This window comes from Aquarana catesbeiana, linkage group LG07 (assembly GCF_042186555.1).
Source record: "Aquarana catesbeiana isolate 2022-GZ linkage group LG07, ASM4218655v1, whole genome shotgun sequence".
In the NCBI taxonomy this organism is placed as follows: Eukaryota; Metazoa; Chordata; class Amphibia; order Anura; family Ranidae; genus Aquarana; species Aquarana catesbeiana.
Genome location: NC_133330.1, coordinates 158,540,533 through 158,567,904, shown reverse-complemented (window position 1 = coordinate 158,567,904; position 27,372 = coordinate 158,540,533).

The window sequence follows — 27,372 nt, the reverse complement described above, 5'->3', positions numbered from 1 at the left end:
GCGATACCACATGTGTGAGACTTTTACACTGCCTGGCCACATACAAAGGCCCAACATTGAAGTAGCACTTTCAGGCGTTCTACAAGCATAAATTGCACATCTCATTTCTCAACCACCTATTACATTTTTGAAGGCCCTGGAGCACCAGGACAAGGGAATTGTCCACAAAATGAAACCATTTTGGAAAGAAAACACCCCAACATATAATCTACGAGGCATAATGAGTCTTTTGAATGGTTCATTTTTTTCCAGAAGTTTTTGGAAAATGTGGAAAAAAATGAAAATGCATTTTTTTTTTTACACAAAGTTGTCCCTTTATAAGATATTTATAACGCATAGCATGTACATAGCAAAAATGACACCCCAAAATACATTCTGCTACTCCTCCTAACTATGGCGATACCACATGTTTGAGACTTTTACACAGCCTGGCCACATACATAGGCCCAAAATCCAAGTAGCACCTCCAGGCATTCTAGCAGCATTAATTACACATATCATTTTCTGACTACCGATCACATTTTTGAAGGCCCTTCATATTTCTAACACATAGCAGGTACATACCAAATAACAAAAGATTACCTGTGGTTTTAGAAGTGCAGTGGTCCACAGAGGAGAGCATCGGTCCAGGCAGCAAGCAGGAATGAGGTCTGCGACAGCAAAAGCAATCATCCAGGCAGCAGCCAGGAATACTGTCCATAGTTCGTACAGGCAGAGATACTGTCAGCACGGCCAGAGCACAGCCAAAGCACAGCCAGAGCACAGCCAAAGCACAGGTCCAGGTAGCAGGCAGAGGTGTCCCGGCAGAAATACTGTCCAAAGTCAGTAGAGGCAGCAGGCAGATATATGGTCAACACAGCCAAAGTATATATGAAACCCTGCGAGCCACTTACGGATAAATGCCTACAAAATAATAAGTGAACAGTGGAGACCAGCTGCAAACACTCAGTCACGTTCCATATTCGTGCAAAGTATTAAAATAAAAAAACAATGTGTCTGCGCTAGAAAAAATCGCTGCACTCAAAGTGCAGTACCCCTAGGTGCTAAAGTATAAAGTGCACAGTGCTATGTGAAACACAGCAAATGAGTGATCAAACAAAACAACATATCCATTAAAATATCAAAATAAAATACAAGGGGATATAACAAACAGTGAATAAATGAAGTCCAAAAACGTGTATATCCAATGATATAAAAGTGCCCAAATAAATTAGTCCAAAAATTTGGTGAATTTCACATATCCTATCTTCCAAACTGTGCCACCAAAAAACATGCTATGGTGTCTTCCAGCCGCCCCCACAGGTGTATATGCTCACCTTCCTGTGTGTGACACAGCGATTAGACTATGTCAAACAAAGCCTTGGAGCCACTCCTGTGCTCATTAGGAACCAGCTGTGCAGACTTCCAATGTTCTCAAGTGGAGATGGTTTATGCAAGAGAAAAAAACTCCATAGCGCAATATGTAGGTATAAAGGATTTTAAAATAATCAGCTCCCCTCACATATATGTGCATGCGTAAAACTACCCCTAAGTGCTAAAGTATAAAGTGCACAGTGCTATGTGAAACACAGCAAGTGAGTGATCAAACAAAACAACATATCAATTAAAATATCAAAATAAAATACAAGAGGATATAACAAACAGTGAATAAATGAAGTCCAAAAACGTGTATATCCAATGATATAAAAGTGCCCAAATAAATTAGTCCAAAAATTTGGTGAATTTCACATATCCTATCTTCCAAACTGTGCCACCAAAAAACATGCTGTGGTGTCTTCCAGCCGCCCCCACAGGTGTATATGCTCACCTTCCTGTGTGTGACACAGCGATTAGACTATGTCAAACAAAGCCTTGGAGCCACTCCTGTGCTCATTAGGAACCAGCTGTGCAGACTTCCAATGTTCTCAAGTGGAGATGGTTTATGCAAGAGAAAAAAACTCCATAGCGCAATATGTAGGTATAAAGGATTTTAATCAAATAATCAGCTCCCCTCACTGGGGTACTCACATATTGTGGGTGCGTGAGTGCACCATCCTTAACAAGCATAAAACGGTCAATCTCTCGGTGTGGTGTGCGGTGCGGCGTGTGTAACGAAAATCTCCTGCTCTCTCTCTGCTGACAGCTCCGTCCAGGCCCCTCCCAGGGGCCAGGGGAGGGGCCTGGACGGAGCTGTCAGCAGAGAGAGAGCAGGAGATTTTCGTTACACACGCCGCACCGCACACCACACCGAGAGATTGACCGTTTTATGCTTGTTAAGGATGGTGCACTCACGCACCCACAATATGTGAGTACCCCAGTGAGGGGAGCTGATTATTTGATTAAAATCCTTTATACCTACATATTGCAATATGGAGTTTTTTTCTCTTGCATAAACCATCTCCACTTGAGAACATTGGAAGTCTGCACAGCTGGTTCCTAATGAGCACAGGAGTGGCTCCAAGGCTTTGTTTGACATAGTCTAATCGCTGTGTCACACACAGGAAGGTGAGCATATACACCTGTGGGGGCGGCTGGAAGACACCACAGCATGTTTTTTGGTGGCACAGTTTGGAAGATAGGATATGTGAAATTCACCAAATTTTTGGACTAATTTATTTGGGCACTTTTATATCATTGGATATACACGTTTTTGGACTTCATTTATTCACTGTTTGTTATATCCTCTTGTATTTTATTTTGATATTTTAATTGATATGTTGTTTTGTTTGATCACTCACTTGCTGTGTTTCACATAGCACTGTGCACTTTATACTTTAGCACTTAGGGGTAGTTTTACGCATGCACATATATGTGAGGGGAGCTGATTATTTTAAAATCCTTTATACCTACATATTGCGCTATGGAGTTTTTTTCTCTTGCATAAACCATCTCCACTTGAGAACATTGGAAGTCTGCACAGCTGGTTCCTAATGAGCACAGGAGTGGCTCCAAGGCTTTGTTTGACATAGTCTAATCGCTGTGTCACACACAGGAAGGTGAGCATATACACCTGTGGGGGCGGCTGGAAGACACCATAGCATGTTTTTTGGTGGCACAGTTTGGAAGATAGGATATGTGAAATTCACCAAATTTTTGGACTAATTTATTTGGGCACTTTTATATCATTGGATATACACGTTTTTGGACTTCATTTATTCACTGTTTGTTATATCCCCTTGTATTTTATTTTGATATTTTAATGGATATGTTGTTTTGTTTGATCACTCATTTGCTGTGTTTCACATAGCACTGTGCACTTTATACTTTAGCACCTAGGGGTACTGCACTTTGAGTGCAGCGATTTTTTCTAGCGCAGACACATTGTTTTTTTATTTTAACACAGCCAAAGTATTGGTCCAAACAGCAGGAAGAAACATGGTCCATAATGTCATGGGTCTTTACAGGCAGCAATATGGTCAGCACAGCCAAAGTATTGGTCCAGGCAGCAAGAAGGACCATCAAGCTTAGGGCCAGGGGGACAGGGGTAGAGGCTTCTCCCACCCAAATCGCTTTGAAGCCTCCGGGCAACCAGACCCTGTTCTGGGAGCACAGAAAACGAAAAACTGGTTTTCTCTTCTCAGAACGCTATTCTGAAGCCCCTCACATATGTGAGACCCCTGTGTACTAAAGTAGATGGCCAAAAGATCAGTCCAAGTGGCAGGCAAAAACATGGTCGATTAACAGGCCAAGGTCGGTGCACGTGGAAGTCAGAAACGTTGTTTAAATCGGCAGGCAGAGGCATCGTTGGTAAACAGGCTGAGGTTGGTGCACGTGGAAGTCAGAAACGTGGTTTAAATCGGCAAGCAAAGACATCGTCGGTAAACAGGCCAGGGTCAGTTAATTAACATGGTAGCAGGCAAATGGGGAAATGGCAGTCTGGTAATAATACAGGGAACTAATATTGGATGGATGTATGATAATTTTTGAAGCAATCTCCGATGCACAGGCCAGGTTGGGAGGGACATTGGGGACAATAATAGCTGGAATCTCTTCTTACTCCTCCTCTGCTGCATACACGGCATTTCAATTGGCGTCTTCTTCCAGATTCTGTGGGGGAATGCTATAGGGAAAGTGTTGCTCGTGAAGTCGACTCACATTATCTGAGCGAATGCTTCCTGGGGTGGGACCTTGTTGGTAAATGAGAGCAGTGACGATATCTTCAATATACTTGAGGTAGGTGACTTGTTGGTTTTGAGTTGCTTTTTGGTAGCAGACAAACGAATTAAAAAGGGCCATGTGAAACAGGTGAAAGGTAACTTTCTTGTACCAGTAACGGAACTTTCTGTTTGATAAATAGGGCTGTAGCATCTGATTGTTTAAATCCACCCCCCCCATATACATATTGTAGTCGTGGACACATTCGGGCTTTACAATGGGGCGGCGTCTTCTTTGGATCTCCACCACGGTGTCATTGTGGATGGTAGAGAGGATGTGGACATCTTTCTTGTCCCTCCACTTCATGGCCAACACCTCCTCGTTCCTCATGAATGCCGATTCTCCATTTTGTAATTTTTTTGTCAACAGATTTTGTGGGAATCCCTTACGTTTTTTTTTGAAGGTACCACAGGCCGGGTTTTTTTACTGTAAAGATGACGAAAAAGGGGCAGGCTGGTATAATAGTTGTCGACATATAAATGGTATCCTTTGTCAAACAGGGGGTATGCCAGCTCCCAGACAATTTTCCCACTGGTTCCAATATATGTGGAGCAGTCACGGGGCTGGAGCTGGGAGTCTTTGCCTTCGTAGATCCGGAATGTGAAGACATATCCAGTGGCTCAATCGCATAATTTATTTAACTTCAGCCCATACCTGGCTCTCTTGCTTGGTATATACTGCTTGAAGTGCAGTCGGCCAGTGAAATGTATGAGGGACTCGTTCACACAAATTTTTTGGTCTGGGATGAAAACTTCTCTAAATCGCTGGGAAAAGGAATTGATTAAGGGGGCGTATCCTGTACAATTTGTCATGGTTGGGATGATCTCGAGGAGGGCACTGTCAATTGTCATTGAAGTGGAGAAAACGCATAATCATGTCGTATCTTGTCCTGGACATGACAGCGGAATATATGGGCATGTGTTGGATGGGGTTGGTGGACCAATATGCATGGACTTTGTTCTTTTTTGTAAGCCCCATATTGAAAGTTAAGCCCAAAAACAATTTAAATTCATCCAGTGTGACACATCGCCACTTGAACATGCGGACGTAGGAAGAATTGGGGTTGGCAGCAATAAATTGGGATGCATACAAATTAGTTTGATCCACCATATTCTGCAGAAAATCTTGTGGGAAAAATAAAGAAAAATAATCGAATTGAGAAAAATTTGTAGTGTCGGGCTGCACACCTGGCTGTGCGGTGAAAGGGGGGATGATAGCGGATCCTGAGTTGGCAGGCAACCATAAGGGGTTTGCCAGGGCATCAGGAAGGTAGGACTGGGGCTGGGTTCTTCGGGTTGGACGGGTAATTCCAGTACTTGTACTAGGCTCCTCTTCCTGGGGTCTGGCGCTGCTGGTGGTGGGCAGATCTTGTGATCTTGGTCCTGATCTTGGTCCTGATCTCATTCTTTTGGGAGGGATGGTTTTCTCCATGGACTCGGACTCTGATTCACTATCCTCCACTGGCTCATATTCCGAACCAGATGATGTGAGCTCCCCGCTGCTCTCATCATCCGACATGGCAAGAATCTCATATGCCTCCTCAGGTGTGTAAACCCTTTGGGACATTATGGCAATGCTTATTGGCATGCCTGTGTAATGGTACTGCTGGTGGTAGTGGTACTGACTGAGGTATTAGTGGCAGGCCTGTGTGGTGGTACAGATGGCGGTATGGGTGGTGGTGGTACCAATGGTGGTACGGGTGGTGGTGGTGGTACCGATGGCGGTACGGGTGGTGGTGGCGGTACCGGTGGTGGTACAGGTGGTGGTGGTACCGATGGCGGTACAGGTGGTGGTGGCAGTACAGGTGGTGATTGCGGTACCGGTGGCGGTACAGGTGGTGGTGGTACCGATGGCGGTACAGGTGGTGGTGGCGGTACCAGTGGTGTAAATTGGCTGTTTACTGTGATCGGGGAAGCGCTGTGTCCGAGGGACACACGCCATCCCCGATCGCCGCGCTGCATGTTATCCTGCTGGACGTCATATGACGCCCAGTCAGGATAACGCAACCACTTCCCGGACGTCAATATGCTATTGACCGGGTGGGAAGTGGTTAAGGATGTTTGTTTATGCCTCACCAAGGGACTGGCCACTCCATGGCAATCACATCTAAACTGCTAAGTAAGCAGATCTGCGTACATGGGAACCATAGCATAACCATACAAAATTATGGCTCACTGAGCCATGATAGAGTATAGCTCGCGTCATTGGTAGCAGTGGGAATGTGCACATGATCGTGTTCAGAGCCATGTAAGTAGTGTTCAAATTGTGAGACACTCTGTGTCTCACAAGACACTTGCCGCATGCTCTGCACATGACCATCTGCACACATCACTACTGTATTTCTATTTGAATATATACATGTGTGTGATTGGTTCTTTTGAAAGAATACAAGTGTCTGATTGGCTGATTCTGAAGCCACCAGCTTCCTTATAAATAAAAGGAGCTGGCTTTTCTCTTGAGGATTCTACTAAGCTCAAGGTGATACCAGCATCTGTGTCTGTGTTACTTGGAGACATACAAGCGCGCTATCCCGGCATTATATAAGAGAGCTGTCTTTGTGCTTTTTAGCGCAAAGAAATTATTTGCTATAATTATATAGGGAAAAGCTTAAAATTTCCCAGACAGGTTGAATGAATACAGTTTAATTACCCTTAATTAGCAGATACAGTATGTGTGCTCAGTTTTTTTTCTTGTTATGTACCAAGGTTATTATTTATATACATTATATCCTTCATCCAATGTTCAGTTTGACAAGGAAGCAGTAACCAATGCCTTTTAATTAGACTTTTTAAGCATTGTTCGCCGAGACCCGCCGATTGTTCTCGAGAGAGAGGCAAAACGACAGTCTGCCTATGTAAACAAGGCAGATCACCGTTCTGTTAGTAGGGAAGATAGAGATCATGTTGTCAGGTTCTGAGGAGGAGGCTGATTGTTGAGAGGGTGCCCCTTGTGACTAAGTGCAGTGCTACCCTGGGAGTGATACAGAGGGAACAGTGCCCAAAGGTGCACGGTTTGCCAGGTGTTATTGGTGATGAGCCGGTCACTTGGAGTGCACTGGTAGTTGCTGGGATGACCCGCAGAGCCACTGAGCGTGGTGCCAGGCAGAAGGTGTCAGTAAGCGCAAATCGATAGCAGGAACTGAAGACAAGTCAGGAGTTGATGACCACACTCCAGTGAACGGCACTCCAATTGTATATCTATGCCTTCCCCCATAACCCACCCCTCCTCCCTCCACTCCCTACCCCTGTTTAATACAGATTTATATGTCCAGCTACTTGGACACGCTAAATGTTTAGGATGCTGATTGCAACTTCTATGCACTGTTACTTGCATTTATATGACCAAACAATATGTACCATTTGTGTGGTAGTATTCTACTCCCCACCCCTCTTTCTTTATTTTGTACCCTCGGTGCCAATGTTTGGAACAACATTAGCACCAAGATGGAACTTTGGGGCACACCAATCACAACCTTAGACCATCCTTGAGAATGAGTCATTTATCACCACTCTTTGGACCCTTTCATGTAACCATTTTCCTATTCATGTACAAATAATTTAACCAACTCCAACAGACTTTATTTTATACATACATTTGTGAGGTATAGAATTAAATGCTTTAGCAAAATCTAGATAAACTACTTTCCTTGGGCTTCCACCATCCAGTTTCTCACTTACCTTCTCATAGAACGATAACAGGTTGGTCTGACGAGAACAATTTTTTATAAATTCATCACAGGTAAAAGATTGGCGCTAATGATAGGGCATGTACAGTATGTAGCGCAGTAGAATGAGTCCTAGTCAACAGCATGCTCTGGGGCGCCGCAAGCAACGCACAATGTGCTGGACGTGACGTCACGACCGGACGTAGGACATGGATGGCGATCCATTTGTGGAGCATGCGCTCCCTCTTCAGGCCATGTCTGGATATTATATCATATTGAAAGAGGGCTTATAAGGGCAGTCAGGCGGCGGCAAAAATGTTGGCTTATTGAACAGTATGTCTATGTACGGTATAGTATGCACTATACCAATACTTGGTCGGGGCTCCTTTTGCATGAATTACTGCTTCAATGCGTCGTGTCATGGAGGCATTCAGCCTGTGACACTGCTGAGGTGTTATGGAAGCCCAGGTTGCTTTGATAGTGGCCTTCAGCTTGTCTGCATTGTTGGGTCTGGTGTCTCTCATCTTCCTCTTGACAATACCCCACAGATTCTCTATGGGGTTTAGGTTACACAAGTTTGCTGGCCAATTAAGCACAGTGATACCATGATCATTAAACCAGGTATTGGATACTTTTGGCAGAGTGGGCCAGTGCCAAGTCCTGTTGGAAAATGAAATCAGCATCTCCATAAAGCTGGTCAGCAGAGGGAAGCATGAAGTGCTCTAGAATTTCCTGGTAGGGGGCTGCGATGACTTTGGACTCGATAAAACACAGAGGACCAACACCAGCAGATGACATGGCTCCCCAAATCATCACGGACTGTGGAAAATTTTGCATTTCATTTGGAAATCAAGGTCCCAGAGTCTGGAGGAAGAGTGGAGAGGCACAGAATCCACGTTGCATGAGGTCCAGTGTGAAGTTTCTACAGCCAGTGATCAGGGCTGGACTGGGACAAAAATTTGGCCCTGGACTTCATCCAGACTGGCCCACTTTGACAGGTCTCTCCCATGCCGGCTTGCCACCCAAGCCCCCCCCCCCCCCCCCCCCACACACACTAGCCATTAGCCGTTCTACATTATTTCTCTTATAGGCAGTACCAGTGGGGAAGCTAGACATGATTTCACCTGGGGCAAAGAATCAGTTTGGCGCCCCCCCCCAATGGGACAAGATTAGGCAGGAAAGTGAGGCCGCCCTCCTTCCAGATCGTATGATGAGCTTCTCAGTGTTGACTCCTGAGCATTATGTCTGTATTCAGGCGCGCTGCATAACTAGCCAGGGAGAGGAGGTGAGCACTGCGGGGGGGGGGGGGACGGACAGAGGACTGGAGGGAGGCAGCGGTCCACTGTCACTGAAATCGGCCCACTGAGCCATCGGCCCACCGGGAAACTCCCTGTAGTCCCAATGGCCAGTACATGCCTGCCAGTGATCAGAGTGGGCTCTAAGCTTTGTGAGGCCTTAGGCATAACTTAGACATGATGAGTCCCCACTCATGTCCATAAGGGAAAAAATAATTTAAGCAATAAAAATGAAATTGCATATGTTAAGAGTACTGGTGTCAGTGCCCTCTATTTCAAAGCTGGTGTCAGTGCTGGTGCCAGTGTGCTCTCAGTACTGGTGTAAGCTGGCATCAGCGCTCTGTCTCTCTCAGTGCTGGTGTCAGTGCTCACTCTCCTAGTGCTGGTGTCAGTATACACTCTCTTAGTGCTGGTGTCAGTATACACTCTAATGCCCCATATACACGATCAGAAATTCTGCCAGCAAGTCGGATGTGAGCGTTTGGTCAGAAATTCCGACCATGTGTATGCTCCATCGGACCTTTGCTGGCAGAATTCCAGCCAGCAAAAGAATGAGAGCAGGTTCTCTATTTTTTGGTCGGAAAAAGTTCCTATCCGAAAATGCGTTCATCTGTATGCAATTCGGATGCGCAAAAAATCACGCATGCTCATTAACAATTCGATGCATGCTCTGAAGCATTGAACTTCATTTTCTCTTCTCGTTGTAGTGTTGTACGTTACCGCATTCTTGACAGTCGAAAGTTCAGGGAACTTTTGTGTGACTGTGTGTATGCAAGGCAAGCTTGAGTGGAATTCCGTCAGAAAAAACATCCAAGTTTGTTCTGACGGAATTTCTGATTGCGTGTATAGGGCATTAGTACTGGTGTCAGTGTTATGTCTCTCTTGGTGCTGGTGTCAGTGCTCTGTCTCAGTGCTGGTGTCTCACTATACACTCTCTCAGTGCTGGTGTCAGTTCTCTGCCTCTCTCAGTGCTGGTGTTATTGAACACTCTCTCAGTGCTGGTATTAGTGCTCTGTCTCCCTCAGTGCTGGTGTCAGTGTACACTCTCCTAGTGCTGTTGTCACTGTTCTGCCTCTCTCAGTGCTCGCTCTCCTAATGCTGGTGTCAGTGTTTGGTCTCTCTCAGTGTTGGTGTCAGTGCTCTGTCTCTTTCGATGCTGGTGTCAGTGCTTTGGCTCTCTCAGTGTTGGTGTCAGTGCTCTGTCTCTTTCGGTACTGGTGTCAGTGCTCTGTCTCTCTCAATGCTGGTGTCAGTGCTCACTCTCCTAGTGCTGGTGTCAGTGCTCTGTCTCTCTCGGTGCTGGTGTCAGTGCTCTGTCTCTCTTAGTGCTGGTGTCAGTGCTCACTCTCCTAGTGCTGGTGTCAGTGTTCTGGCTCTCTCAATGCTGGTGTCAGTGCCCTGTCTCTCTTGGGGCTGGTGTCAGTGCTCTGTGTCTCTCAGTGCTAGTGTCAGTTCTCTGTCTCTCTCAGTGCTGATGTCAGTGCTGTGTCTCTCTCAGTACTGTACTCACATAGAGCTCCATGAACTCGGCCTCATAGAAGAGAAAGGGCTGTGTGAAATGTCATCACCTCGGAGGTCTCATCATCACTGTTGGGCGACAGTAGGTCCCCTCGGACATAGTAGAGCTCCTGGTGGGAGATAGCCGCAGAGAAGCCGATCATGAGAAGTGCCAGTATAGAATGAAGAGCGCCTTACACACCACAGCTGAGGATCGTCACTGGACTGAGCTGGGACCTTACGACCACCTCAGTGGAGCCCTGGGTGGCTGGGGATGAGAGTGGGGTGGAGTCAGGGTGACCCGGGCTGTCAATCAGAGGCGGGCACACTGGGACACTGTCAGAGGACTGAGCAGACCTGACTGTAAACCCCAGGCACATGTACACCCCCCAGTCACATGTACCCCTCCCAGTCACATGCACATCCCCAAGTCACATGCATATCCCCTAGTCACATGTACCCCCCCAGTCACATGCACACCCCCCAGTCACATGTACCCCCCAGTCACATGCACATCCCCCCCAGTCACATTCACAGACCCCCAGTCACATGTACCCCCCCAGTCACATGCACACCCACCTGTCACATGCACACCCCCTAGTCACATGTACCCCCCCAAGCCCATGTACTGCCCCCATGCCCATGTACCGCACACACAGCAAAGCTCTGTCCCCTCACAGCTCAGTCAGCGCATCCTAAGCTCAGCAGTCACGCGGTTGCACAAAGACAACAGTGTTAATTTTGTCAACTAAAACATTTTAGTCAACTAAATGAATACTATTTTAGTCGACTAAAATATGACTAGATCTAAAACAATTGAGATGACTAAAATACAACTAAAACTAAAATGGTATTTTAGTCAAAAGACCAAAATGGGACTAAAACTAAAATGACATTTTAGTCAAAAGACTAATGCTGGCCATACACTATACAAAAAATCGGCCGAAAAATCGTTCGTATAGGCACTTCGTTCGTTTTTCGGCAAGTTAATGGGCACAAATCGATAATCGTTTGTGACGTTTTTGTGGAGAAAAAACGAACGGGAAGTTTGGAAAATTTCTGCCGAACGTACGATAAATTGCAAGGTTAATGTGTTTCCCGTCCGAACAGTCTGCACTAGGTATATGTAAAAAAACGAACAAAAAATTATTTATTCATGTCCACTGAACAATTTATCGGTCATTACATGATGGCACGATCGTATGCGGTCACGGTCGAACGTTCGTTTTTCGAAAATGTGTTCGGCCGATTTTTCGTATAGTGTATGGCCAGCATAAGACTAAAAGTAAAATGGAAATTTTACTTCAAAATTAACATTGGTCTGTAGTGGATGTTCATACCTCAATACCTTAAACAGTAACATATTAGATTTTTCACTCCAGCAGTATATAATGCGTTTGGAAATTGTAGAGAAATGTTAACTAATGCATTACAATTTAATTACACCCATTCGATTTTAGACGACTAAAATACGTTTTTAGTGGAACATTTTAGTCGACTAAAATGTACTGGAGATTTAGTCAACTAAATACGACTAAAATTAAAACAATTTTAGAAGACTAAAATGGGACTAAAACTAGAATGCCGTTTTAGTCCAAAACTAGACTAAAACTAAATCGAAATTTGCTGCCAAAATGAACACTGAAAGACAGCGTACTGGAATTAGCTCCACCCCACCACAGAAGCCCCACCCTGAAAGGAGGGTGGACTCTGCAATTCTGCTGAGGTGCTAGCTGTGCCCATGCACAAGATATTGGCTTAAGGGACGGATGGGATTTTCCGGCAGGGAGGGTTGGGGCAGTCGTCGGTCTTTGTGTGTCTCTGCCAGCTGTTCCAGTGAAGTTTAATGACAGGAGTGGAGACTGGGCAGTGCCCTGGTGGAGCATGGTGTTACAGAGCAGAGAGGAGGACTGACTGTACACTGAATGAGGCAGCATGAAGCTCTGCTGACTGTACTGGGACTGATGTATAAGGATAGCCAGTGGTGGCTTTTTAGTCAAACTAGGCGGCCACGAGGCCCTTGTGAGTGTGAGGCCTTAGGCCACCGCCTAAAATGCCTAATTAGAGAGCCGCCTCTGTCAGTGATCATTTACTTTTCAGTAAGCCAACATTTCTGTATTAAGGATCCTTTTTTTTTATTGGTCTTATATCATTTTCAAATTTTCTGAGATACAAAATTTTGGGTTTTCACTAGCTGTAAGCCATAATCATCAAAATTAAAAGAAAGAAATGCTTGAAATATATCTCTCTGTGTGTAATGCATCTATATAAACTCTATTGGGCCGTACACATGATAGGATTTTCCGACAACAAATGTTGGATGTGAGCTTGTTGTCGGAAAGTCTGACCGTGTCTATGCTCCATAGAACATTTGTTGTCGGAATTTCCGCTAACAAATGTTTGAGAGCAGGTTCTCAAATTTTCCGACAAGAAGATTTGTTGCCGGAAATTCCGAGCGTGTGTACACAATTCCGACGCACAAAAGTCCACGCATGCTCGGAATCAAGCAGAAGAGCCAAACTTCATTTTTCTTGGCTCGTCGTACGTGTTGTACGTCACCGTGTTCTTGACGTTCGGAATTTCCGACAACATTTGTGTGACCGTGTGTATGCAAGACAAGTTTGAGCCAACATCCTTCGGAAAAAAAAACACGGTTTTGTTGTCGGAAAATCCTATCGTGTGTACATAGCATAAGAGTTTCACTTTTTGAATTGAATTACTGAAATAAATTTACTTTTTGATGATATTCAATTTTTTTGAGATGCACCTGTATATTGTTTGATCTACATGTGTAAAAATGGTGCCAGTGTGAAGATATGAAATTGTACACATGCACTTATAGACACCAATATAAAATTTTTTTTTAACCACTTGCCGACCGTCTAACGCAGATATACTGCGGCAGAATGGCACGGGCAGGCAAAATCACGTACCTGCCTTCCGCGGGCGCCCGAGGTGGTCGGCTTCGTTAGGGGAGCGATCCAGGCTGAGGGGGAGACCACTCATTCATGGCCACCCCCTCGCGATTGCTCCCAACAAATGAGAATCTTCCTCTGCTGCTGTATAGTAAACAGCGGCAGAGGAAGTGATGTCATCGCTCCTCGGCTCGGTATTTTCCGTTCCGGTGCCGAGGAGAGAAGACATCGATGTGAGTGCACAAACACTACACACACACAGTAAAACACACCAGGCACACTTTACACCCCCCATCACCCCCCGATCACCTTCTAATCATCCCCCCCCCCCCCCGTCACAGTGACACCAAACAGTTTTTTTTTTTCTGATTACTGCATTGGTGTCAGTTTGTGACAGTTAGAAGTGGTAGGGCAGTTAGTGTTAGCCCCCTTTAGGTCTAGGGTACCTCCCTAACCCACCCCTAATAAAGTTTTAAACCCGTGATCACCCCCCGTCACCAGTGTCACTAAGTGAGCGTTTTTCTGATCGCTGTATTAGTGTCACTGGTGACGCTAGTTAGGGAGGTAAATATATAGGTTCGCCGTCAGCGTTTTATAGCGTCAGGGACCCCCATATACTACCTAATAAAGGTTTTGACCCCTTGACTGCCCCCTAGTTAACCGTTTCACCAGTGATCACCGTATAACTGTTACGGGTGACGCTAGTTAGTTAGTTTATTTTTTATAGTGTCAGGGCACCCACCGTTTATTACCTAATAAATGTTTAGCCCCCTGATCACCCGGCGGTGATATAACTTAGGTTTTAGGGTCAGATAGGGTCTGCGTCGCCCCAGGCAGCGTCAGGTTAGCGCCAGTACCGCTAACACCCACGCACGCAGCATATACCTCCCTTAGTGGTATAGTATCTGAACGGATCAATATTTGATCCGATCAGATCTATACTAGCATCCCCAGCAGTTGAGGATTCCCAAAAACGCAGTGTTAGTGGGATCAGCCAGATACCTGCTAGCATCTGCGTTTTGCCCCTCTGCCCGGCCCAGCCCAGCCCACCCAAGTGCAGTATCAATCGATCACTGTCACTTACAAAACACTCAGTCAGGCCTGATCCCTGCGATCGCTAACAGTTTTTTTGGTAGCGTTTTGAACTGGCAAGCACCAGCCCCAGGCAGCGTCAGGTTAGTGCCAGTAGCGATAACACCCACGCACGCACCATACACCTCCCTTAGTGGTATAGTATCTGAACGGATCAATATATGATCCGATCAGATCTATACTAGCGTCCCCAGCCGTTTAGGGTTCTCAAAAACGCAGTGTTAGCGGGATCAGCCCAGATACCTGCTAGCAACTGCGTTTTGCCCCTCCACCCGGCCCAGCCCACCCAAGTGCAGTATCGATCGATCACTGTCACTTAAAAAACAATAAACGCATAACTGCAGTGTTTGCAGAGTCAGGCCTGATCCCTGCGATCACTAACAGTTTTTTTAGTAGCGTTTTGGTGAACTGGCAAGCACCAGCGGCCTAGTACACCCCGGTCGTAGTCAAACCAGCACTGCAGTAACACTTGGTGACGTGGTGAGTCCTATAAGTGCAGTTCAAGCTGGTGAGGTGGCAAGCACAAGTAGTGTCCCGCTGCCACCAAGAAGAAGACAAACACAGGCCCATCGTGCCCATAATGCCCTTCCTGCTGCATTCGCCAATCCTAATTGGGAACCCACCACTTCTGCAGCACCCGTACTTCCCCCATTCACATCCCCAACCAAATGCAGTCGGCTGCATGAGAGGCATTTTCTTTATGTCCTCCCGAATACCCCTACCCAACGAGCCCCCCAAAGAAAATGTTGTGTCTGTAGAAAGCGCGGATATAGGCGTGACAACCACTATTATTGTCCCTCCTGTCCTGACAATCCTGGTCTGGTCTTTGCATTGGTGAATGTTTTGAGCGCTATCATATACTAGTTGAGTTTTAGCGTAGGGTACAGCATTGCACAGACTAGGCGCACTTTCACAGGGTCTCCCAAGATGCCATCGCATTTTGAGAGACCCGAACCTGGAACCGGTTAGAGTTATAAAAGTTACAGTTACAAAAAAAAGTGTAAAAAAAACAAAAAAACAAAAAATATAAAATAAAAAAAACAAAAATAGTTGTTGTTTTATTGTTCTCTCTCTCTATTCTCTCTCTATTGTTCTGCTCTTTTTTTACTGTATTCTATTCTGCAATGTTTTATTGTTATCATGTTTGCTTTTCAGGTATGCAATTTTTTATACTTTACTGTTTACTGTGTTTTATTGTTAACCATTTTTTTGTTTTCAGGTACGCCATTCAGCTGCAGCGCGGATTTATTTATCTTGACAGCAACAGTGTTTGCTCCCACAATATATAAAGACGTGACTCCAGCAGAGGTGATATATGCCAAAGCATGGGGGCAGCAGGGGCGGAGGAGCAATTTGCTCCTAACTTTTGGGGCGGATGCCCCCATGCTTCGGCATATATAAATGGTGCATGTATGCCCATCATTAGAAGTGGGTGGATGAAGGGAGGTATTCTAATGGTGGGCATACCCACCGATCAATCTCTTTTTTTTGTTCAGCCCACAGGCTGCATGAAAAAAAAAGATTACAATATATGCCCAACAAGGACCAGCAACGTACTGGTATGTTGCTGGACTTTGAGTGGTTATACCAGATTGATGCCTGCAGGTTTAGGTATCATCTTGGTATCATTCTTTTCAGCCAGCGGTCGGCTTTCATGTAAAAGCAATCCTAGTGGCTAATTAGCCTCTAGACTGCTTTTACAAGCAATGGGAGGGAATTTCCCCCCCTTCCACCATCTTCCATGTTTTTCTCTGGCTCTCCTGTCCCAACAGGGAACCTGAGAATGCAGCCGGGGATTCCGCCAGCTGACCATAGAGCTGATCAGAGACCAGAATGGCTCCAATCATCTCTATGGCCTAAGAAACCGGAAGCTATGAGCATTTCATGACTTAGATTTCGCCGGATGTAAACAGTGCCATTGGGAAATTGGGAAAGCATTTTATCATACTGATCTTGGTGTGGTCAGATGCTTTGAGGGCAGAGGAGAGATCTAGGGTCTAATAGACCCCATTTTTTTCAAAAAAGAATACCTGTCACTACCTATTGCTATCATAGGGGATATTTACATTCCCTGACATAACAATAAAAGTGATAAAAAATGTCCCCCCCTGCTCTCACGCAAAGGCGAACGCAAGCGTTGGTCTGGCGTCAAATGTAAACAGCAATTTTACCATGCATGTGAGGTATCACTGCGAAGGTCAGATCGAGGGCAGTAATTTTAGCAGTAGACCTCCTCTGTAAATCTAAAGTGGTAACCTGTAAAGGCTTTTAAAAATGTATGTAGTTTGTCGCCATTGCACGTTTGTGCGCAATTTTAAAGTATGTCATGTTTGGTATCCATGTACTCAGCCTAAGATCATCTTTTTTATTTCATCAAACATTTGGGCAATATAGCGTGTTTTAGTGCATTAAAATTTTAAAAAAGTGTGTTTTTTCCCCAAAAAATGCGTTTGAAAAATCGCTGCGCAAATACTGTGTGAAAAAAAAATGAAACACCCACCATTTTAATCTGTAGGGCCCTTGCTTTAAAAAAAAATATATGGGTTCAAAGTAATTTTCCTGCAAAAAAAAATGTTTTTTTCATGTAAACAAATAGTGTCAGAAAGGGCTTTGTCTTCAAGTGGTTAGAAGAGTGGGTGATGTGTGACATAAGCTTCTAAATGTTGTGCATAAAATGCCAGGACAGTTCAAACCCCCCCCCACCCAAATGACCCCATTTTGGAAAGTAGACACCCCAAGCTATTTGCTGAGAGGCATGTCGAGTCCATGGAATATTTTATATTGTGACACAAGTTGCGGGAAAAAGACAAAAATTTTTTTTTTTTTTTTTTGCACAAAGTTGTCACTAAATGATATATTGCTCAAACATGCCATGGGAATACATTATAAATACATACATTCTGTTGCTTCTCCTGAGTACGGGGATACTACAAGTGTGAGACTTTTTGGGAGCCTAGCCGCAAACGGGACCCCAAAAATCAAGCACCGCCTTCAGGGTTTCTAAGGGTGTAAATTTTTGATTGCACTCCTCACTACCTATCACAGTTTCGGAGGCCATGGAATGCCCAGATGGCACAACCCCCCCCCCCCAAATGACCCCATTTTGGAAAGTAGACACCCCAAGCTATGGTGAGTATTTTGCAGACCTTGCTTTTTGTCACAAAGTTTTGAAAATTGAAAAATGAAAAAAAAAATGTTTCTTTTCTTTCTTCATTTTCAAAAACAAATGAGAGCTGCAAAATACTCACCATGCCTCTCAGCAAATATCTTGGGGTGTCTACTTTCCAAAATGGGGTCATTTGGGAGGGTTTTGTGCCATCTTGGCATTTTATGGCCTTGGAAACTGTGATAGGTAGTGAGTAGTGAAATAAAAAATTTACGCCCTTAGAAATCCTGAAGGCGGTGCTTGGTTTTTGGGGCCCCGTATGCAGCTAGGCTCCCAAAAAGTCCCACACATGTGGTATCCCCATACTCAGGAGAAGCAGAAGAATGCATTTTGGGGTGTAATTCCACATATGCCCATGGCATGTTTGAGTAATATATCATTTAGTGACAACTTTGTGCAAAAAAAAAAAAAAAAGTTTGTCATTTTCCCGCAACTTGTGGCAAAATATAAAATATTCCATGGACTTGACATGCCTCTCAGCAAATAGCTTGGGGTGTCTACTTTCCAAAATGGGGTCATTTGGGGGGGGGTGTTTGAACTGTCCTGGCATTTTGTGGCCTTCAAAACTGTGATAGGTAGTAAGGAGTGAAATCAAAAATTTACGCCCTTTGAAATCCCGAAGGTGGCGCTTGGTTTTCGGGGCCCCGTACGCGGCTAGGCTCCCAAAAAGGCCCACACATGTGGTATCCCCATACTCAGGAGAAGCAGCTAAATGTATTTTGGGGTGCAATTCCACATATGCCCATGACCTGTGTGAGCAATATATCATTTAGTGACAACTTTTTGTAAATTTTTTTTTTTGTCATTATTCAATCACTTGGGACAAAAAAAAATTAATATTCAATGGGCTCAACATGCCTCTCAGTAATTTCCTTGGGGTGTCTACTTTCCAAAATGGGGTCATTTGTACTGCCCTGCCATTTTAGCACCTCAAGAAATGAGATAGGCAGTCATAAACTAAAAGCTGTGTAAATTCCAGAAAATGTACCCTAGTTTGTAGACGCTATAACTTTTGCGCAAACCAATAAATATACGCTTATTGACATTTTTTTTACCAAAGACATGTGGCTGAATACATTTTGGACTAAATGTATGACTAAAATTGAGTTAATTGTATTTTTTTTATAACAAAGAGTAGAAAATATCGTTTTTTTCAAAATTTTCGGTCTTTTTCCGTTTATATCGCAAAAAAATAAAAACCGCAGAGGTGATCAAATACCATGAAAAGAAAGCTCTATTTGTGGGAACAAAAGGATGCAAATTTCGTTTGGGTACAGCATTGCATGACCGCGCAATTAGCAGTTAAAGCGACGTAGTGCCAAATTGTAAAAAGTGCTCTGGTCAGGAAGGGGGTAAATCCTTCCGGGGCTGAAGTGGTTAAATACTTTTGGTAATATAGTATATATATATATATATATATATATATATATATATATATATATATATATATATATATATATATATATATATATATATACTATATTGTCAAAAGTATTGGGACACCTGCCTTTACACGCACATGAATTTTAATGGCATCCCAGACTTATTCCGTAGGGTTCAATATTGAGTTAGCTTACACTTTGCAGCTATAACAGCTTCAACTCTTCTGAGAAGGCTGTCCACAGTGTTTAGCAGTGTGTCTATGGGAACGTTTGACCATTCTTTCAGAAGCGCATTTGCGAGGTCAGGCACTGATGTTGGAAGAGAAGGCCTGGCTCGCAGTCTCCATTCTAATTCATCCTAAAGGTGTTATATGGGGTGGAGGTCAGGACTCAATATCACTCAATATCGAACCCTACAGACTAAGACTGGGATGCCATTAAAGTTCATGTGCGTGTATAGGCAGGTGTCCCAATATTTTGACAATATAGTGTGTATATATATATATATATATATATATATATATATATATATAAAATCACATGAGAGCTAATATATATACACATCATTACATATCTACCATGGAAACATATTTAAAAAATAAAATAAAATCTGGCTATACACCTTAAGGGTCCCATACGGAGTTTGCATGTATACCTGAATGGAAGATATATAAGAAATATGTGAAATCATGATAATAAAATATATGTGGATATGTGCATGCAAACTCTAACATGGTCTAAGGTAGGGGTAAGCAACCTTTGAGAGATGGAGATCTACTTGCACAATGCTAATGAAATCAAAGATCACTGCCCCCCCCCCCCCCCCCAAAAAAAAAAAAGACTGTAAGACCGACCTTTTTTTTCCGATAAAATATTTTCACTCAGAACAAAAATAAAATAAGTATTACAAGAGAGTGCAGGGTTTAGGAGCGCGTTATGCAGAGAATACAGGGTTCACCAGTGCATTACGCTCAGAATGCAGGGTTAAGGAGTGCATTACGCTCAGCAGGGCCGTCTTTAGTGCTGGGCAAAAGGGGCAGCTGCCCTGGGCCCTGTCATTGTTGTGGGGCCCAAAGCAGCTGTCTCTCCAGCCCGCACTGCTCAGGAATGTCTGGAGCAGGGCTGGCGCCAGGATGGGTGGAGAAACATCCGACACTGACTGCTTCCGGTGCTCTGCTACAGAGAGTGGTGTCTCCTGACTCAGTGTTTCAGGCTGCAAAGGTGGAGGGCAGCCTGACTCCTCTGCTCTACCTGTCACTCCATTCCTGCTCCAGGACTCAGCTTTCTCTCTCCCTACTGGTTTGCTGCTGTTCCTATGCTGTCCTGTGGGTGGAGACGCTGGTTGGGCTGCTGAACAGTAGCGCTCCGACTGAGCTTTTACAGCCATGTGGGGGGCGGGTCTGGAGAGCTTTGTGGTATGGGGGGCCCAGTAGCAAGATAAAAATTATTGCAAGTTCCTTAGTTTACTGACAGTGCTTGTCTACCCTTTTTCAGCCCTGCAGGACATCTCTCCTCTCTTGTAATGATCTGCAGGGCAGGGGGAGAGGAGATGTATGATGATCTGCAGGACAGGGGGAGAGCAGACATGTGTGATGATCTGCAGGGAGAGGGGAGATGTGTGATGATCTGCAGGGCAGGGGGAGACAAGACAAGTATGATGATCTGCTGGACAGGGGGAGAGAATTGTGTGATGAACTGCAGGCAGGGAGAGAGGAGAAATGTGTGATGATCTGCAGGGCAGGGCAGGGAGAGAGGAGATGTGTGATGATCTGCAGGGCAGGGAGAAAGGAGATATGCGTGATGTTCTGCAGGGCAGGGAGAGAGGAGACATGTGTGATGATCTGCAGGGCAGGGAGAGAGGAGACATGTGTGATGTTCTGCAGGGCAGGGAGAGAGGAGACATGTGTGATGTTCTGCGGAACTGGGAGAGGGGAGACAAGTGTGATGTTCTGCAGGGCTGAAGACAGTGAGCCGTAATGATATGCTGTAACCTCTAGCAACCAATGAGTAAGCGGTAATGATAAGCAGTAACCTCTAGCAACCAATGGTTGAGCAGTAATGATGTATAGTAATGCCTAGCAACCAATCAGTGAGTGTGGACCACACATAGTTACAGTCATAGTAGGTGAGGTAAAAAAAAGACACAAGTCAATCAAGTCCAAACTATGTGTGTGATTATATGTCAGTATTACATTGTATGTTGCGGTTGTTCAGTTGCTTATCTAATAGTTTCTTGAAACTATCGATTTTCCCCGCTGAGAGCACCGCCTGTGGAAGGGAATTTCACATCCTTGCCGCTCTTACAGTAAAGAACCCTCTACGTAGTTTAAGGTTAAACCTCTTTTCTTCTAATTTTAATGAGTGGCCACGAGTCTTGTTAAACTCCCTTCCGCGAAAAAGTTTTATCCCTATTGTGGGGTCACCAGTATGGTATTTGTATATTGAAATCATATCCCCTCTCAAGCGTCTCTTCTCCAGAGAGAATAAGTTCAGTGCTTGCAACCTTTCCTCATAACTAATATCCTCCAGACACTTTATTAGCTTTGTTGCCCTTCTTTGTACTCACTCCATTTCCAGTACATCCTTCCTGAGGACTGGTGCCCAGAACTGGACAGCATACTCTAGGTGCGGCCGGACCAGAGTCTTGTAGAGTTGGAGAATTATTGTTTTATCTCTGGAATTAAACCCCTTTTTAATGCATGCCAATATTCTGTTTGCTTTGTTAGCAGCAGCTTGGCATTGCATGCCATTGCTAAGCCTATCATCTACTAGGACCCCCAGGTCCTTTTCCATCCTAGATTCCCCCAGAGGTTCTCCCCCCAGTGTATAAATTGCATTCATATTTTCGCCACCCAAATGCATTATTTTACATTTTTCTACACTGAACCTCATTTGCCATGTAGTTGCCCACCCCATTAATTTGTTCAGATCGCTTTGCAAGGTTTCCACATCCTGCGGAGAAGTTATTGCCCTGCTTAGCTTAGTATTGTCTGCAAATACAGAGATTGAACTGTTTACCCCATCCTCCAGGTCGTTTATGAACAAATTAAACAGGATTGGTCCCAGCACAGAACCCTGGGGGACCCCACTACCCAACCCCTGACCATTCTGAGTACTCCCCATTAATCACCACCCTCTGACCTCGCCCTTGTAGCCAGGTTTCAATCCATGTACTCACCCTATGGTCCATGCCAACGGACCTTATTTTGTACAGTAAACGTTTATGGAGAACTGTGTCAAATGCTTTTGCAAAATCCAGATACACCACGTCTACAGGCCTTCCTTTATCTAGATGGCAACTCACCTCCTCATAGAAGGTTAATAGATTGGTTTGGCAAGAACGATTCTTCATGAATCCATGCTGATTACTGCTGATACCGTTCTCATTACTAAAATCTTGTATATAGTACCTTTTCATCCCCTCCAAGAGTTTACATACTATTGATGTTAGCCTAACTGGTCTGTAATTCCCAAGGATGTATTTTGGACCCTTTTTAAATATTGGTGCTATATTGGCTTTTCTCCAATCAGCTGGTACCATTCCAGTCAGTAGACTGTCAGTAAAAATTAGGAACAATGGTCTGGCAATTACTTGACTGAGTTCCTTAAGTACTCTCGGGTGCAAGCCATCTGGTCCCGGTGATTTATTAATGTTAAGTTTCCCAAGACTAATTTTAATTCTGTCCTCTATTAACCACGGAGGTGTTTCCTGTGATGTGTCATGAGGATAAACACTGCAGTTTTGGTTAGTGAAGCCCCCCAATTCCCTCGTGAAGACTGAGGAGAAGAATAAATTCAATACCTTCGCCATCTCACCATCCCCATCCTTTCTAACCAGATGTCCTTCCTCATTCTTTATAGGGCCAATATGGTCTGTCCTCCCTTTTTTACTGTTTACATACTTAAAGAATTTCTTGGGATTTTTTTTTGCTCTCCTCCGCTATGTGTCTTTCATGTTCTACCTTAGCTGTCCTTATTGCACCCTTACATTTCTTGTTGCATTCTTTATAAAGTCTGAATGCTGATGATGATCCCTCAATCTTGTATTTTTGAAGGCCTTCTCATTTGCTTTTATGTGCATTTTTACATTGGAGTTAAGCCATTCAGGACTTTTGTTTGCTCTTTTAAATGTATTACCCAATGGAATGCATTGGCTAATGCCCTTATTTAATATGCCCATCTCTCCTCCGTGTTCTTTGTTCCTAAGATTTTATCCTAATTTATGCCTTCTAGCAAGGTTTGTAGGTTTAGGGAAGTTGGCTCTTTTGAAATTCAGTGACTTTGTATTCCCCTTAACTTTCCTATTTGTGTGATGTATACCGAAACCAATTGACCTGTGATCGCTGTTACCTAAAATGCCCCTAATGTCCACATCCGTGATCAGGTCTGCATTGTTGGTAGGGATGGGCCGAACACCCCTCTGTTCGGTTCGCATCCAGAACATGCGAACAGGCAAAAAATTTGTGCGAACACCATTAACCACTTGACCACTGGGCACTTAAACCCCCTTAATAACCAGACCAATTTTCAGCTTTTGGTGCTCTCACATTTTGAATGACAATTACTCAGTCATGCAACACTGTATCTATATGAAAATGTTGTCCTTTTTTTCACACAAATAGAGCTTTCTTTTGGTGGTATTTAATTACTGCTGGGTTCTTTATTTTTTGCGCTATAAAAGAAAAAAGACCGAAAAATCTGTAAAAAAAATGCATTTTTCTTCATTTGTATTATAAAATTTTGCAAATTAGGAATTTTTCTTCATATATTTTGGCCAAAATTTATACCGCTACATATCTTTGGTAAAAATAAAACAAATCGGTGGATATTATTTGGTCTTTGTGAAAGTTATAGAGTCTAAAAGCTATGGTGCCAATATCTGAAAATTGGTCACACCTGAAGTACTGACAGCCTATCTCATTTCTTGAGACCCTAACATGCCAGAAAAGTACAAATACCCCCCAAATGACCCCTTTTTGGAAAGAAGACATTCCAAGGTATTTAGAAAGATGCATGGTGAGTTTTTTGAAGTTGTCATTTTTCCCCACAATTCTTTGCAAAATCAAGTTTTTTTTTTTACTTTTTTTTTTTCACAAAATTGTCATATTAGCAGGTTATTTCTCACACACTGCATATGCATACCACAAATTACACCCCAAAACACATTCTGCTATTACTCCCGAGTATGGCGATACCACATGTGTGAGACTTTTACACAGCATGGCCACATACAGAGGCCCAACATGCAGGGACCACCTTTAGGCGTTCTGGAGTGCCCAGGCCAATTCTCTCCTACATGTAAAAATCATCATTTATTAGCTAGAAAATGACATAGAACCCCAAAACATTATATATGTTTTTTTAGCAAAGACCCTAGAGAATACAATGGTGGTCATTGCAACTTTTTATCTCGCACGGTATTTGCGCAGCAATTTTTTAACGCGTTTTTTTTGGAAAAAAAAACAGTTTTGTGCTTTAAAAAAACCAAAACAGTAAATTTAGCCCAATGTTTTTGCATAATGTGAAAGATGAAGTTATGCAGAGTAAATAGATACCCAACATGTCACCTTTCAAAATTGCACGCACTTGTGGAATGGCGCCAAACTTCGCTACTCAAAAATCCCCTTTAAAATTTTTTACTGGTTACATGTTTTGAGTTACAGAGGAGGTCTAGGGCCAAAATTATTGCTCTCGCTCTACTGATCGCAGCAATACCTCACATGTGTGGTTTGAACACCGTTTTCATATGTGGGCGGGACTTACGTATGCGTTCGCTTCTGCATGCTAGCACACAGGGACAGGAGCGCTTTAAATTTTTTTTTTTTTTTTTTTATTGTTCATTTTACTTTATTTATTTTAGTTTGATGCTTTTTTCCCCCCAAAATTTTTTTGACCACTTTTATTCCTATTACAAGGAATGTAAACATCCCTTGTAATAGGAATATGGCATGACAGGTCCTCTTTACAGTGAGATATGGGGTCAATAAGACCCCACATCTCACCTCTAGGCTGGGAAGCCTGAAATAAAAAAAAAAAAAGATCCTGGCTTTGATCGTATCGGTGAGTCGGTAGAAGCACCGGAGGGCGGCGGGAGGGGGGGACATCCCCTCTCCCCTTCCCGTAAGAATGATCAAGCAGTGGAAACGCCACTATGATCATTCTTATGGTGTAGGGAATCGCTGGCTGAAAAAGCTGCAGGCATCATTCAGATATCCCCGCACAAAGTCAAGGACGTTGTATGACAGCCGGCGGGCGGGAAGTGGTTAAAATGCTTTTTTTTTTTTTTTTTTTTAACACAAAGTTGTCCATTTATACAATATTTCTAACACATAACATGTACATACCAAAGATGACACCCCAAAATAGATTCTCCTACTCCTCCTGAGTATGGCGATACCACATGTGTGAGACTTCCACAGCCTGGCCACATATAGAGGCCGAATACAGCCGAGTATGGCTGAGCATGGCCGAGCATGGCTGAGCATGGCTGGGCATGGCTGGGTATGGCTGAGTATTGCAGGGTATCGCCGAGTATGACTGGGTATGGCTGGGTATCACCGAGTATTGCAGAGTATGGCTGGGTAGTTAGTGTTAGGCCCCTTTAGGTCTAGGATACCCCCCTAATAATGTTTTAACCCCTTGATCACTCCCCATCACCAGTGTCACTAAGCGATCATTTTTCTGATCGCTGTATTAGTGTCACAGGTGACGCTAGTTAGGAAGGTAAAAATTTAGGTTCGTCGTCAGCGTTTTATAGCGTCAGGGACCCCCATATACTACCTAGTAAAGGTTTTAACCCCCTGGTTGCCCCCTAGTTAACCCTTTCACCAGTGATCACCGTATAATTGTTACGGGTGACGCTGGTTAGTTAGTTTGTTTTTTATAGTTTCAGGGCACCCGCCGTTTATTACCTAATAAAGGTTTAACCCCCTGATTGCCCGGCGGTGATATAAGTTAAGTTTTAGGGTCAGATAGGGTCTGCGTCACCCCAGGCAGCGTCAGGTTAGTGCCAGTACTGCTAACACCCACGCATGCAGCATACACCTCCCTTAGTGGTATAGTATCTGAACGGATCAATATCTGATCCGATCAGATCTATACTAGCGTCCCCAGCCGTTTAGGGTTCCCAAAAACACAGTGTTAGCGGGATCAGCCCAGATACCTGCTAGTACCTGCGCAGAGGCGGCTCTAGGCTTTGTGAGGCCTTAGGCAAAACCTAGACATGAGGCCCCACTCACGCCCATAATGAGAAAAATAATTACATCGATAAAAAAATTAACTGTATAAATTGCATTAGGAACTATAAAGTGCTGGTGTCAGTGTTCTCTATCTCGGTGCTGGTGTCAGTGTTCTCTATGTCAGTGCTCTCCATTTCAGTGCTGGTGTCAGTGCTCTCTATTTCAGTGCTCTCTATCTCTGTGCTGGTATCAGTGTTCTCTATGTCAGTGCTGGTGTCAGTGGTCTCTATGCCAGTGCTGTTGTCAGTGTTCTCTATCTCTGTGCTGGTGTCAGTGTTCTCTATCTCGGTGCTGGTGTCAGTGTTCTCTATGTCAGTGCTCTCCATTTCAGTGCTGGTGTCAGTGCTCTCTATTTCAGTGCTCTCTATCTCTGTGCTGGTGTCAGTGTTCTCTATGTCAGTGCTGGTGTCGGTGGTCTCTATGCCAGTGCTGGTGTCAGTGTTCTCTATGTCAGTGCTCTCTATCTCGGTGCTGGTGTCAGTGTTCTCTATGTCACTGCTGGTGTCAGCGTTCTCTATGTCAGTGCTCTCTATCTCGGTGCTGCTGTCAGTGTTCTCTATGTCAGTGCTGGTGTCAGTGCTCTCTATGTCGGTGCTGGTGTCAGTGTTCTCTGGCAGTGCTGGTGTCAGTGTTCTTTATGTCAGTGCTCTCTATGTCAGTGCTGGTGTCAGTGTTCTCTATGTCAGTGCTGGTGTCAGTGCTCTCTATCTCGGTGCTGGTGCGGTGTCCTCTATGTCAGTGCTGGTGTCAGTGCTCTCTATCTCGGTGCTGGTGTCAGTGTTCTCTATGTCAGCACTGGTGTCAGTGTTCTCTATGTCAGTGCTCTCTATCTCGGTGCTGGTGTCAGTGAAGGAGATAGCAGAGAAGCCAATCAGCAGGCATTGCCAGCGCAGGATGAAGAGCACCCGGCCCACCATGGCTGAGAATCAGCACTGGACTGGGCTGGGACGTCCTGAACCCGCAGTGGAGCCCTGCATATGTGGGGGTAA